The sequence below is a fragment of the Filicampus tigris genome, chromosome 14 (assembly GCF_054856515.1).
Source record: "Filicampus tigris isolate MCC_2025a chromosome 14, RoL_Ftig_1.0, whole genome shotgun sequence".
In the NCBI taxonomy this organism is placed as follows: domain Eukaryota; kingdom Metazoa; phylum Chordata; class Actinopteri; order Syngnathiformes; family Syngnathidae; genus Filicampus; species Filicampus tigris.
In genome coordinates, this window is record NC_141230.1 from 17,727,501 (window position 1) to 17,741,877 (window position 14,377).

Genomic DNA, 14,377 nt, shown 5'->3' on the forward strand with positions numbered 1-14,377 from the left:
GAATGAAACTGGTTTGTATGTATCAAAAAAGAATTGAGAAATGTAGTTTTCATTGGTTTAAATTGTCCAAAAGTAGCCACAACAAAGAAATGTCATGTATAAAATGTGCAATTTAATGTTAAAAATATATTATTGTAATATATTTGAAGACTTGATGTTTTAAAAATCTTGTGAAATGTCATTCTATGCATTACACAGCTATTTTTGATAGCATCAGATCACATCAAATGTATTGGCCGGCGTCACTAGCACTTGTGCCTCAAAAGATGTGAATCAAGCAATTACAGCAAAAAAAAAAAAAAAAAAAAAAATGCATGTTTTACATAAGCATGTCCCCAATTTATGCACTCCACAAGTCTATTCACACAAATAATTGGAAAGGACATAAATACAAATGGCCGAGTGGCCTAAGTCAGACGGCAGTCGAGTCGACAGAAGTAGTTTTGGGAGTGGTGTTGACGAAGCATGGCGGCGTCTAATTGACAGTGCTTTGTCTGCGCACTTGAGGGAAGGGGGTGTTTCATGTTCCTGCAAGGTGTTTGCCTGCGCTTGTGTCACTCAGTGCAAGGACCCAGAAGAACCCCCGTGCTCATTTGCAGCTCACGTTATCCGTCGGGGCTTCACATTATTAAAATCGTCCCTCAGCCCGCAACCAAAAGCCCCTTCGTTACATGGCTAACTTGGCTCGGCTCTGTCAGGTCTTCACCAATTACAGTTTCAGGTACGGTCTATTCAAAGGATCACAGCCCTTGACTAGTGTGGGGAGAGTGATTTGCGAATCATTATTCAAGCCGCCCGTAGCGAACGGCGAAGCCGAGGAATGCAAATCACGTGCCAACAAAGTACAGCAAAAAGTGACAAAATGCATCTGCTATTATTTCCGATTGGATGTTCTACCTTCTTGGCCCGGCGGCCCTCTTCCTGTTTTATTTTTGATCTGCTTTTAATACCGAGGCATTGGTGGCACCTGGATAGCAGTCAAACATTGACTCTGCATGTCAACAGAAAAGAAATGCGTTTGACAAACTGGCGCGTCAATTTTTCATTCACACTCTTTGGGAAAGCTTCCCGTCAAAGCAAACTTCTGTCATGTCATTTCGATTGCTAGTCGTTGTTGGGGCCGCCATCGCAATGTTATTGGACACGAGGTGCTCCCTTGTCTTTGATTCTTCAGCTTTTGAAAGAGGAAACTTGGATTACACATAATGACAGGGACACTTCCCCAATCAATCCTGCCTCAGACTTGTGTCAGGCTGCCGTGTGAAAATGGATTTGTGAGCTGCTGTTCTTTCAGACACGTCCAATCCCGGCCTCTAGCGCTAGTAGGGCTAATCTCATAATTGCCCTGACCACCCCCACTGCCCTCTTATTGTTTGGACTGAGAATTACCATTAACGCCATCTTTACCGGGCTATGTCAGGTGTACTGCTGCACCCAAAGACAAAGAAGAGAAGCACAAAGGCGTTTAGGACAGGTGACGAATGAATGGATGTGAATGAGTGATGGGACAATGCGGATGATCTCATGAGGTGAGCCATATGCTAAAGTCACCCCAGCCCAATATAATGGAGCACCAATGGGACACTTTGGGACAAAGATGTTAAGACAGCACGCTGCGCTGATAGCAAATGCAACAAATGAGGAGGAATATCCATCATTCTGGGATGCTTGTATAAGTGTCGCTCGTCTGTCCCTGGAAATAACGCAACACACAGCCATTAATATCTAAACTGCTAGCAACAAAAGTGAAACCTCTTGGCGAAAATGTCCGAATGGGACCATCCAGTGACCAGTATGAGTGTGTGTGGGAGAAATAACATCAAATTGAACACACCTGCTCCCCATTCACACGTGAGGCCTTAACTTTAATGAGTCACATGACACCCGAAGGAGAAAATGGCTGATTTGTCCCGATTTGGACATTTTCACTTAGACATTAATGGCTGCGTGTTGAGTTAACTTGATGGGACAGTAAATGTACACTATCGTGGGCAAGTCAAGCTGCGCACCGAGTACAATCTTTGAGGGCACAGTGTCTTTTCCTTCAGTGTTGTCCCATAAAATAAATATAATCGTTTGTTAGCATTTAAGCTAGCAGACAATTGTAATGCAAACTTGTGTGGTTGTTTTAAAGTGGAAGTCAACCCAAACATATTTTTTTCAAGAATATATCCCCAGCAGGCCCACTACTTGAAACAAGGCATTCTGATTAATTTTGCGTTTGTGGAATATAAGTTAAGCAGCAAAATGCACTCGTTTTTAGGCATCCCCGGGGGCTGCCATTGTGTCTTCTGTCGACTGAAAATGACATCACAACTGCTCACAACGACCAATCATGGCTGACCTGTTTTCCGAATCTAAGCCGCGATTGGTCGTTGTGAGCAGTTGTGATGTCATTTTCAGTCGACAAAGACAAAATGGCCGCCCCCAGAGATGCCTAAAAACAAGTGGTTTTACACTTCTTCCACAAACGCGATATTTATCAGAATGCCCCGTTTCAACTAGTGGGCTTGCATGGAACTTATTCTTTGTTTTGTGTATAGCTCGGTCGATTCATCAGCTGTCCAATATTAGACTAATCGCGGCGTCTGAGCGGTTCTCGCCGTGTCGACCTGGAGAGCAAGATGAGAGTCAAGAGGATGTGCACAAGTTCTGCACGGAGCACAAGACACGAGGTTCATTAGTATTCCGTGTCAGCACATTTTACTATCAACTGCGTCCTCCATGCACTCCTTTAATTGCATGTGCTGATAGAATAATAAATGGCAGCGTAATTACCATTATAAAGCAAAGGATCCCTCTTCCTACTGAACAACTCAGTCAAAGGGTTTTCCTCTAAATTAAGTTTTTAACTGTCATCTGTCATCCGTAGGTATAATTATAACTTGGGCATTTTCGGTTTATTGTTCTTGTGTGAAAACCTCTATAGAGAGAAAAAATTATGACAGCGGAGTCTTTTTTTTTTTTTCTTCCTCTCTCGGAATGGAACGAGGCATGGGCTTGAATTCTTAAAAAAAAAAAAACGCTAAATGAGTCTAGGAGCTGCTAATTAATCAAAGAAACCACTGGAGAGTTGAATGTCTTATGTGAAACAAAGTGACCCATCATACTCATTTAATGGGTTTATATTAGAATGAATGGGGCCTTGCCGCCGCAGTGTGTTGCCTTCAGAGGCTATAAAGAAATACACAAACAGCTGATTGTGACTAAAGTGTGTCCCCTCCAGCACTGTGAGCTTGATCATCAAGGCAGGCTACGCTGCCCTGCACCTCGAGTACTTCTTCACCGCTGGACCTGATGAGGTCCGTGCATGGGCTGTATGCCTAAGTGCCCCCCTTTTCCCCCCCTCAGCTCACCACCACCTCCCAGCACAGATTGTAAGGGAGCGCACAAACCAATGCAGCACGTTCCACCCTGCTGGCAGCCTCACTGATATCACACACTCTCAACTTTGTCATGGTTGTGCTTTAGGCGGTCATTACAGGCCCAGGATAACTTCAATTACTGGTGAGCTGCTGAACAGTGAAAGTGGGGGCCACATTGATTGAGGAGGGCAACAATTGATTTTGCCCATTACGTCCATGAGAATGTTTCCATCCCGTGCAGATCTGCCTGCCCTCCTCCTGCCGCTCGAGATAAGGAGCCCGCGCATTGTGCCTGCCTAATCTGTGTGACGGAGGATGTCTGTGGCAAAATTGATGTCGCTTTTCATTCCTCTGTTTGGGGGCCTGGCTGGGGGCTCCTCCTCCCTCTGTGTCTCAGTGTACACAGCCCGGCCAGCTGAGAGCTTTGTGTTTATGGGATCACGGCGCTCGCATCAATACAGATGTTGGTTGGGGGGGTTTCAAACATTTACAATGCATCTCCGTGCTTTTTACAACAACAAATATTTTAAGCATTAAGATAGTTTAGAAGGTTAAAAAAAAAATCGCAGATGAAAAAGCGTGCATCGGGCGAAGTTAACGGTCTCTAACATTTCCTGATGCACTTGTCAAACAAGGTGCTGACATTTCACCACAAAATCAAATTCCAGGGGTATCACACCACAACGATTTTTCTGTCTCAACCAAAACTGTCCCCTTAATTTTTTTAAAGATCTGTATATGCCAGTATAACACGTACTACATAGACGGGATACTATTATTTACTACAGAAAGAGAACACAAACGACATGTCAAGGTCAACATGTACCTCAAATCAAAAATAGGCAGCCCAATACGACCGGTTGTTAGCATTGATTGCACTTGTTTAGCAGCAAAATGTAGAAAAAGTACCGTGCTTAGGGCACATTGAGTTTGACTTTATAGGGGAAGTCTTGACAAGAATACTGTATGTTCTATGCAGGTCCGCTAGTCTAAACAGACATTCTGATTAATATTGCGTTTGTGCTGGGGCCAGGTGGGAACGTGTGATGACATCAGCATGTTAGCTCCTACCACAGAATGACTGATGGCACCGTTATTTATTCTTTAATAAGAAATTTTAAAAAAATGCCATGAAACACGTCTAAGGGTGTTGTTGGCGACATAACAGATTACCGCCAGCAAAAGTCGCTTCTTGGGACATTTAGTCAGGTAGGCATCAGTGAGTAACAATATGAAGCCAATATATCTTGCACTGTAAAAACTACAATCAGTAACATTCTGTTTCCGAGTCCTTTAACACGCTTTATTAGGCAGGCTGGAGGTGGCCATTTTCTATCAGCATCGCTTTTAACGAGGACAATCTGCATCACTTGTAATGTACCATATATTAAAAAAAAAAAAAAAAAAGGCCCCCCTTTATCCATTTCCCTCCGCATAGACAAACCTTGATGCTGATTAATCGTAGTTAAGCTCACAAGCACTCCGTCAGTGAGATTGCAAAGAGATGGTAATGTATTAGCGCCATTAAATACGCATCATTCTTGCGGCATGAAATATGTTGACCCCCAGCCTGATTAGATGCTTAATTAAAAGCGTTCAACAGTTCCTGAGCACAGACGCAAACACCGGCGGGAGAGCAGGAGAGCTTGACGAGTCCCAGTGATACACAGCGGCCACGTCACTTGTTTGGCTCGTTTGTCATCGCTGGCCAGCTTGATTTCCATGCATATAAATTGAACATCAGTCATCCGTGCGGTCTTAAAGAGGACTCGGGGGCGCAAACCATTTCGAGAACTACCAGTGGTGTTTTTGTATGGGAATTATTGGTAGGGCACCGACCGCTTGGGTGGGCTTTACTGTTCTCACTATTGCTGATTTTAAACATCTGATTTCTGACAAAATACTAAACAACAGAGACAGCATTGTACCAGCACTGTATTTTATTAAACCTATGCAGATTTTCATCAGAGATGGCTTTTTGTGTTGATTTAAAAATGTATTTGTGGTTTTTTTTTTGTGTGTTTTTTTTTTTTGTAGCTCTTCTGGATTTTAAGATTTTTGTTTGTTTGTTTTTAAGTTTGACCTATAAGAGCTTGCACAATACAGAGTTTACCATGTGTTATCATTTATAGCTATGACATTTCAGGTTGCTGAACCAAACCCGTAATTCATAAATATTACTACTATATTCTATTCTATTCTTATTATTATGAAAACCTGAGAAAAAAATAGGCCCGATTTTGAATCAGTGCAAAAAATCCACTTAGAAAAGTTTACTTGCATCTTTTGATTTAAAAAAAAAAAAAAAAAAAAAAAAAAAAATAGCAAAAGTTCTATCCACCAGTGTTGTTATCACAACTTTTTTTTACATAGTTCTGCTACCACATAGTGAGGCATGTGGTGTCCATTTTGACTTAAATTCCGTGCCATCAACTGGTTCTGGTGACTCTCCCACTTCCCCCCCAACACAAAACTGGCACGGAAAAACTACCCACTGTCATGCTCGGTAAATGTGGAACAGCACTCTCTTCAAGTCCAAAGCTGCATTTCTGCTACTACTACATGTTGAGACGCTCTCGAACGAAATGCTTTGTCGCATCTAACACAGTGAGATGTTATTAAATTTGATGTGAATTACCAAACACTATCGAGGCCTGCAGGTCCAAACTGCAACGCTGACTCTTCTTGCCCTTATGACCAGAGAGCCAAGCATAGCGCCACGACCAGACAAGATTACTGGGGCAGAAATCAATAACAACAAGGAATGGCGACCAGAAGGGGCTGATAGCAAGGCTGACTTCTTATCGGCGTCCACGCTGGCCCGCCAATGCGCAGCCGTGTAGAAGGCTATCCAAAAATCAGGACCGGGGGCCTGAAAACAAAGGTGCGTGCGGCGCCCACAAGACTATCTCCTCATCAAACACTATCTTGTTCACACACTGTAATCCATCTTCCCTAAGACAACGCATTTGTCGTTTTCCTCTTTCTTTGCTCCGTGACAGAAAGGAACTAAGGCTCCGCAGGCTGCCGGGGGAAGATCCACACCGACTTGGAGAAGGGCTTCATTATGGCGGAAGTAATGAAATTCCAGGATTTTTTTTTTTTTTTTTAAAGAGGAAGGCAGCGAGAGCGCTGTCAAGGTGAGCAGCCAGAGATGAGGGCAAGTCTCGTGTGATCAGTCGAGCTGACAGTCGCCGACTGCAAAAGCGCTCTTCACCTTTACTCGGGGGAAGAAATTAGCGCGCGCACTGCAGCGCGGCTCCTGTCAAGCCAGGCGCTCCTGGCTCTAAACACTGCCATTGTGCTCCAGCTGTGCATATCTTTATCGCTATATGTGCCTTGACTGGCTGACGGAAGCTCAGTTGCAGGCCTTTTTATTGGATCTCGCAACACCGTGCCGTTTGGCTCCGAATCCCAAAGTCACAGCGGCGGTAATGCGACAGTGATAGAAAGCGGCAAGTTTAATCAGGTGTGAAATTCCATAAATAAGCACTGTGTCATGGGTAAGTAGCAAATAATGTGGCTTGCACGTCTTGTTTTTGTTCGGGAGGCCATTGTGTTTTTAAAAATGGTGTTTTTGAGAGTTTAACTCGGGGGGGCGGAGCCAGAACGTGGCTAATGGGTGGGCCTGGAATAATCAGGGTGGGCCTGAATATTTCTATCCCGACACATTGTATATTCAAATAAAATGATAAAATGAATAATATGAACTTCATATCTTCCTTAGACCACCACAATTATGCCATTCCTAATATTCAATCAAATAAAAAAAATTTAAAAAACGAAAAATAAATTCAAAAATATTTGAATAAAGTAAAGTAGAAACTGAACTAAACTGAAAATTAAACTAAAAATTTAAAAGTATATATTTATTTTCATGAATCTCACTGGGTGTGCAGTCTGTCAATCTGGGTGGGCCAGTGCCCACCCAGGGCCACCCATGGCTCCGCCCCTGGTTTAACTGCATTTTTTGTGATTAAGTGCTAAAATCAATTCAGTTCATCAACTTGCCATAATGACACTAATATTTTTTATGTTGTTACAGTTAAGTAATGTATACTTATAAATACATACTGTATATATATATTTTTTTCCAAGTGCTTAACACATTAGAGCACATTTCCCAATCTGTTGATCATGTAGGACAGGGGGGTCACTAAGGTCCACATGAATAGCCTGTGAGTCTGTTCTAAAAATACCTCACCAGTGACGGGACCTTGTGATTTCTGTTGAATGTTGTAGAAGTGATCATGTAAAAATGTAAACACTTGAACAGATTTATAGAAATACCATATTGACGTGATCAAATGTGTCATTTCACATGCATGTATCGAAAGTCCCTCGCATGAATCAGTACCCCGGAAGTAAGCAGTTCACCGTTTCCCAAAAGTTGGCGACCTCTGATCTAGGCCAGTGGATTTTTTTCAATATGGGAGAGCTTTGACTTTTTTCCCATTTTGAACAGGAATGAAAAATTTCAAACCGAATTCACCTTTTTTACACTCAAATGTATGTCTGCTTACTTGGCCAGAAATGAAGCAAGCATAACATTCAACTTTAACACACTTTAATTCCGTTCAGGAATGCAACTAAATAGCCAAACAACAACAAAACAAATCCTTATGAATGTAGTTTAGCACCACCGTCTCTTTTCCACACTGCTAATTTAATTATGCCGACACACAGGAGGAAACACCATGAAATCATTTAAATCTCCTCACCATTCAAGGCTTTAAAAAAAAAAAAAAAAAAAAAAACGATTTGGTATTTAATGCAGCGGTAGTGTATTGTCCACACCCTTGGTAAGCCGCAAACAAAGAGTGAAACGTGTCAGTCCCAGGGGGAGTTCCAGCATTGTTGTCCAAGGTGGCGATCTGAGTGTCGGGTCCTCGCGGCGCGCTCTCTCACTGATCCCTCTCTGGGCCTCATAAGAACATTTCTTACTGTGGCATTAAGGGCTATTTAATGCAAGTTGTGGGAATAGGCCGCCTGAATGGGGCCAGTGTACGGGGGTATCACATTATTAGTAATCATATCTGCTTAAGCCAAGCTTGCTGCTCCAGATGGCTGCTTTCAAGTGCAAATGAACCAGTTAGACGTGTCTGCTTTAATACATACTCAGGAATCACAAATAGCCATTGATTTTTTTTTTTTTTTTTTCTCCCCCCCCCCCCCCCCCCCGTCTCCCTCTCCAACCAGTGTTTCTGTCGGTATTGAGCTTGGATTAAATGGTCCCCTGAGCCTTTACAGGGACATTGATTCTTCTAATTAATTGCACGCTGGTCAGGAGCCGAATGCATAAACCTGTCCATATTAGCACTTCAAGTCAATTATTTTGAGTTTGCCGGGAAGGGGAACAAATACTTACAGTACAATAAAGAAATGTTAGAACTTGTTCTGTTTCCTTCAGAAGTTTGATGGCGCCGCAATCAAAGGCTTATTAACATTTTGTGCTTGTGCACACGAGAGTTGAATGAGCAAAAAGAGAGGATTATTCTCTCAGTGGGAATTTAGGCGCCCCTCCAACAAAACATGGAGGGAAGCGTGTGCGCGCGCGCGCATTTGAGGGGACGAGAGAGAAAGACATAAAAAAGTGAGTTATTAGTGGAAATAAAAGAGACCAGAAGCTAGTCTTGCACTATCACTTTCAATTATTGCGACAGTGTGAGTATTTAATGTGAGGATTAATGAATAGCTGTACATATCAGTCCATACATGACTTTTTTTTTTTTTTTTTTCAATTGTTGTACACCGTTCAACTTCCAACAATAGTTTTTTTGTCTTCTTATTACAGGCGGCGGGCGTACTGCAGAGAACCGCTGAAGATGGAGACGTCATCTTTTTCAAATTCAGTTGGCCAAATGCGGCTGAGAAAAAGTGACTCAAACAGTCGGCGTGACTGACTGTGACAGCGCAGGTCTGACAAACGCCGCCGCCGCCGCCGCCACATACTGGCTTTCTGTTTAACGTCCTGTAGGATCAAATTCCTCTCTGTGCCAAGGCGCAGGTTCACTAAAACTCTGACAGCTTTGCTATTTAAGATCAGGATCAGCCCCCTACTCCAAATTGTAAGGAGCATATTACTCTCCAGATACTTCATTAATCTCCATCACGGCTGCTAGCGCTGTCACAGCTGACAGCGGGGACAATGCCACCTGCTCCTCTCCCCACTTGTGCAGATAATGCATGTTTTACAGTAGGCCAGATGTCTACACTCAATAAAACATTTGACAAAACCAACCTGTGTGTGTTTTGGGATGTCTGTATCGAGTGGGAAGCGGCATGGCCGCGGTGATAGCGCCTCTGCCCACCACTGATTAGAGAATTAAAAAGACACAGCTGACATTGACTGCAGCACAGAGGGGACTATTGTAATTAAATTTGTTAAGGGATGCCGATTTTGGGCGGGGGGGGGTGGGGGGCGATTGTGGCGAAACCAGGATGCGGCGTGTTTCGGCCAAGAAAGTGTGGTCATTTTAAACTGTCAGTCGTTAAGTGATGGAGGTGACCTTTCGGAATTTTCTGTTTATTCGCTGAGCTATGATTGATGAATTATAGTAAGAGTGCTCTTGATGGAGAGAAGAGCATCATTTATAACAACATCCTTGTCCCCGCATCGTAATAAGACGGGATTCTCAAACAGAAGTACACCTGTACGCCAATTGGACCCCTTAAACAAAGTATATATTGGGACCCTCACAATTTGTACAATTTATAGGCAAAGGGTAAAGTACAAAGGGTACTGTCTAGGTCAGGGATGGTCAACATTATAAAAAAAAAAAAAAAAATTCCCCCTCCCACACTCAATCCTTTTTAAATTGTAATAAAACCTTTCACAACCAGATGGCAGTCATCGCTTAAAAGCACTACCACCTGTTCATGTCCATCAGAAAAGAACAAGTTAATGGAGACTCTTTCAACAAGAAGGTAAGATTCAACAGAATTAACCAAGACTGTTTTGCAGGCGTCACAGCCACGGTTTCATTTTAACAACGTGCAACTTAAATTCAACATGACAGTTACAACAAAGTAGGGGGTAACATAAACATACTTAACAACACTTTTGTCTGAAAAAACTTAGCATAGCATGCTGCAATGCATCGTGGGAACGGAAGAGTGTCTGAAAACAACAAAAAATTAACCGTTGACGGTTCGTTGAAAGAGCATTAAGTTGCCTAACCTTGGTCTCAATTGCTGCTAATACTACTACTGTTTTATTTTCTTTAAACCATTTCGTACAACATTGGACTCTTTCGAAAAGTCATTTACATAGGCCTTAGTGTTTGTTTGTACCCTTACATCTAAGCCAAAAGAGCACACCACAAAAAATTGTACCTTGGAGAGCCAAAATGTATTAATTTTTTATTAGTCATTTTTTCTGACAGTGTATGTTTCTTTGCGTTTTCTTGTTGAATTCTCATAAAGCGACAGAATACATTTTCCATGGTGATTACTTTAAGTCTTTGTAATACTTTTAGACGGGAGTTCATGTTTGGAATTTCAGTTGTGCAATATGATTCATTCTTAATTTCAGCCATATGTCCTAAAAGTGACAAAATGGCAGTTCAAATATGTCAAAAGTTGAAAAAACCCCAAAACAACTATAAGTAAATAAATGTACATTCCAAGTCCTCAATTTAAAAAAAGTCTTCCCCAAAAACACTTTCATATCTTGTATAATAATCCCATATTTTATATGATGCTGTATAGATATAAAATATTCAGACCAGCCTGAAAGGTACAACCAGAAAATGATTCGTGTTGAAGTAATATTTTTTCCCTCCGCAATATTTTGTGTGTAAGTGTTTGTGAAGCGTTTATGTTGATGGAATTGGACGGCCACAGCCAAAGTAAGATTGCATTCTCGGTGGGAGTCCGCACAAAGAGCACTACTAGTAGATCAGCAGTGCTTTGCTGAATCTCTTGTAACCATTAAAGCTGCAGAGAACAAAATGCCCTTTTGATGGCTGGAAAAAGATTGAATAAAATGGCTTTTTTTTTTCTCTCCTCAGAAATCGTATTGCATATCCAGATTTCAGGCTAGGATGTTTTGGATGTTGCAGTGCATCTTTGAGCACAACCAAGCATCATGTTTGTCATGGAAATAAGCAAAGATTATAGTCATCGAGGTTCGAGATCAGTGCTAAAATATAGGTTGCTGTTTATTGTGGTGAGATGCTGTGAAAGTCGGCTTACGTGCGGTAAATAGCATTAGACCGTCTTTGTTTGGCAGCTTCAGCTTCAACCACGCGTGTTATTCTTGCAAGCAATTCATGCAGCAGACCTCAGCAAGCCTTCGTAGGAAAACTGTCGCCAATAACGTACACGGGCTTCCATACATCAACATGTTGTTTTTACATGACTCCTTTCTGATTGAAACCATGCAAACCTCCACAGAGACCACAATGGAGACTTGAGACAAAACTGATGTTGTTGATGACGATGATGATTGATGATGGCATCGACCGCATAGAATCGTATTCATTCGCTGTTGTCTTGATACGCAAATTGTTCATCTGTGGTCTGGTTTGTTTGTTTTTTTTTTTCATTTAATGACATAATTCTTTCAGGAGGCATAATGATGGTATTTAGTATGACGATGCAGATGTTGCGACCGAAACTAATGTGTTATTCTGGATTGTCCTCTGCAAATGTTTTGACATTCAGATATTAAGTTGATGTTTTAAATTTGCAGCAATAAAAGAAGATAAAATTAATACATTTTTACATTGCCTATCTTTCATTACATGACATCCTGGGATAGTCACCGACAAGGCCTTGCGCTAGCCTGTTACGTTGGGGTTGAGGACTTTTGCTGAAACTATGGAAGAATATCCACCTCCGGTTTGCAACTGACAGTTAAAAGGTATTGGACAGATCCCAAGACAAAACAAGGTTTAAAGTGGAAGTCAACCCAAACATATTTTTTTCAAGAATATGTTCTATGCAGGCCCACTAGTTGGAACAAGGCTTTCTGATAAATACTGCGTTTGTGGAATAAGAGTTAATCCACCCATTTTTAGCCATCACCGGAGGCGGCCATTTTGTCACTTCTGTCGACTGAAAATGACATCAAAACTCCTCGGGGCTCAGGTAACAACCAATCACAGCTCACCTGTTTTCTGAAGCTGAACCATGATTGGTCGTTATCTGAGCATTTGTGATGTCATTTTCAGTCGACAGAAGTGACAAAATGGCCGCCCCCCGGAGATGGCTAAAAACAGGTATTATTATCAGATTAATCATATTGCTTTGTTTCAACTAGTGGGCCTGCATAGAACATATTTTCGAGAAAAATATGTTTGAGTTGATTTCCACTTTAACGCCGGAGTTGGCTTTGGTGGAGGATTCAGAACCGATGTTTGCATTAGCAATAGCATTAGTGGAGTGAGGCCACATTCAACCCTTTCTAGCAGTTTTGAATCTGCGAACAAAGTAAGCAGATCAACTCACATTCCAAATCAGCAAGATTCCTGCATCATCACTTATCATAAAAGTCAAGGTGGAGTGTTTTATAGTGTTGATGTTTTCCAATGGTGAAACTTAACCAGTTTGACCTGGTTTTCATTTGGTCTGATCAAATAATTTGAAGAAATCCGGTTTCTAGAGTACCAGCGTAATGATATAATTTACATTCAAGAACATTGAATATACAGTACATGGTTCCTAAAGGGGCAAACGGTTGTACAACATCAAAGCATAACTGTGACAAGTTCTCCCTCAGTAGATATGAACCATCAATCAAGCGGTGCCACTCTGGCCCGACAAACCGCAGAGCCATCAAACCAAAAAGACCAAAAAGTGGAAAGCACCCTTTTAAAACACACATAAAAGGGGGGGAAACGACCACAGAGTCCTTTGGTAAATAACACACTAAAGATCTTTAAACAAAGAGCCATTATGACAAATAAATATTAATTTAGTTTGTGTAATTCAATAGTTGTGTATTTTTTCACATAATTCATTGTGGATGGCATTAAAATGAAGGCCATGCTGTCATGGTTGCCATTGTTCTCGAGCAGACATTTGAACATTTTGTAGCTCTAGACGACAGTAGGCAGTTGAATACGCAGTATATAGATAACGATATACTGCAGATAGATGTTTACTCGACGTGGCTTGAGGACAACACTCTGTCCAATCACAATTATGATTATTTTTTTTATGTTTAGCAATGTTGTGCTAAGCCTACACAACGGATTTCCATGAAACCGTGTGGAGATGTAGCACATGTGCAGATAGATTTATTTTCTCTTTTTATGCCGCAATGGAACCCCTCCCCAAGGTCCACAATTTAAATGGTAGAGTGAGTCAATGACATCTTAGATCAAACAAACAAAACAAACGAACAAACACATTATTTATCATCACTACATTTACTATGGGACTAATGTTAGAGCTCTTTGCTTTATGAAAAGATAATTTAAAAAAAAAAAAAAGGGGAGAAAAAAAATTTGATCTCCATTTGATCAGATATTGTTTAGAATACAACAAAGTCAGAGCACTGTTTTTCTGAATATACAATTTACACTTGAAGTATTATTATATAACACGTGTATTTGTGTTATTTCAACATACGATATTACAATTGATCATTTTATTGTCTGCTTTTGGATGTCATTTCTTAAAATCTTTGATCCAAAAACTTGTTTCTGTTTCAGGGGGTTGTATGAAATGTCTCCTCTCGCTCATTGGATATTCTATCCACATGTCTCCACGCTGCACCAATTTCATCTGTCTCAGTCAAGTTCCATTTACAGTGTCCCTCATGGTGCCTCCAGCAGGACACTTTCTCTCTGTGGGGTCACTCGCGACCTGTGACTGGCTATGGTGACAGCAATTGTTAATATGATGATGTGAAACACTGTGGGCTCAGGCACTGTATCCATCCCCCTTGTATGTCTCAGCAACAGCAACAAAATGCCAAAAAGTGAAAAGCGAAATTTGTCAGTCTAATATATGGCATTTGCATATTTTGCATTTGGACAGCTTTTAGGTTATGGGACTGCATG

General features: G+C 41.4%; 1 protein-coding gene across 4 annotated transcripts in view; it reads left to right on the plus strand.

Moving 5' to 3' along the window:
• The window catches only part of LOC147136608 (obg-like ATPase 1), a 49,133-nt gene extending 39,537 nt beyond the window's left edge, over positions 1–9,596 (plus strand). For all 4 annotated transcript variants that reach the window (XM_086050934.1, XM_086050935.1, XM_086050936.1 and 1 more), the window contains 3 exons: positions 6,067–6,249; positions 6,368–6,505; positions 9,160–9,596. The gene's annotated coding sequence lies outside the window, so the exon portion shown is untranslated. The remainder of the gene's footprint in view (positions 1–6,066; positions 6,250–6,367; positions 6,506–9,159) is intronic.
• The last annotated feature ends 4,781 nt before the right edge of the window (positions 9,597–14,377 follow it).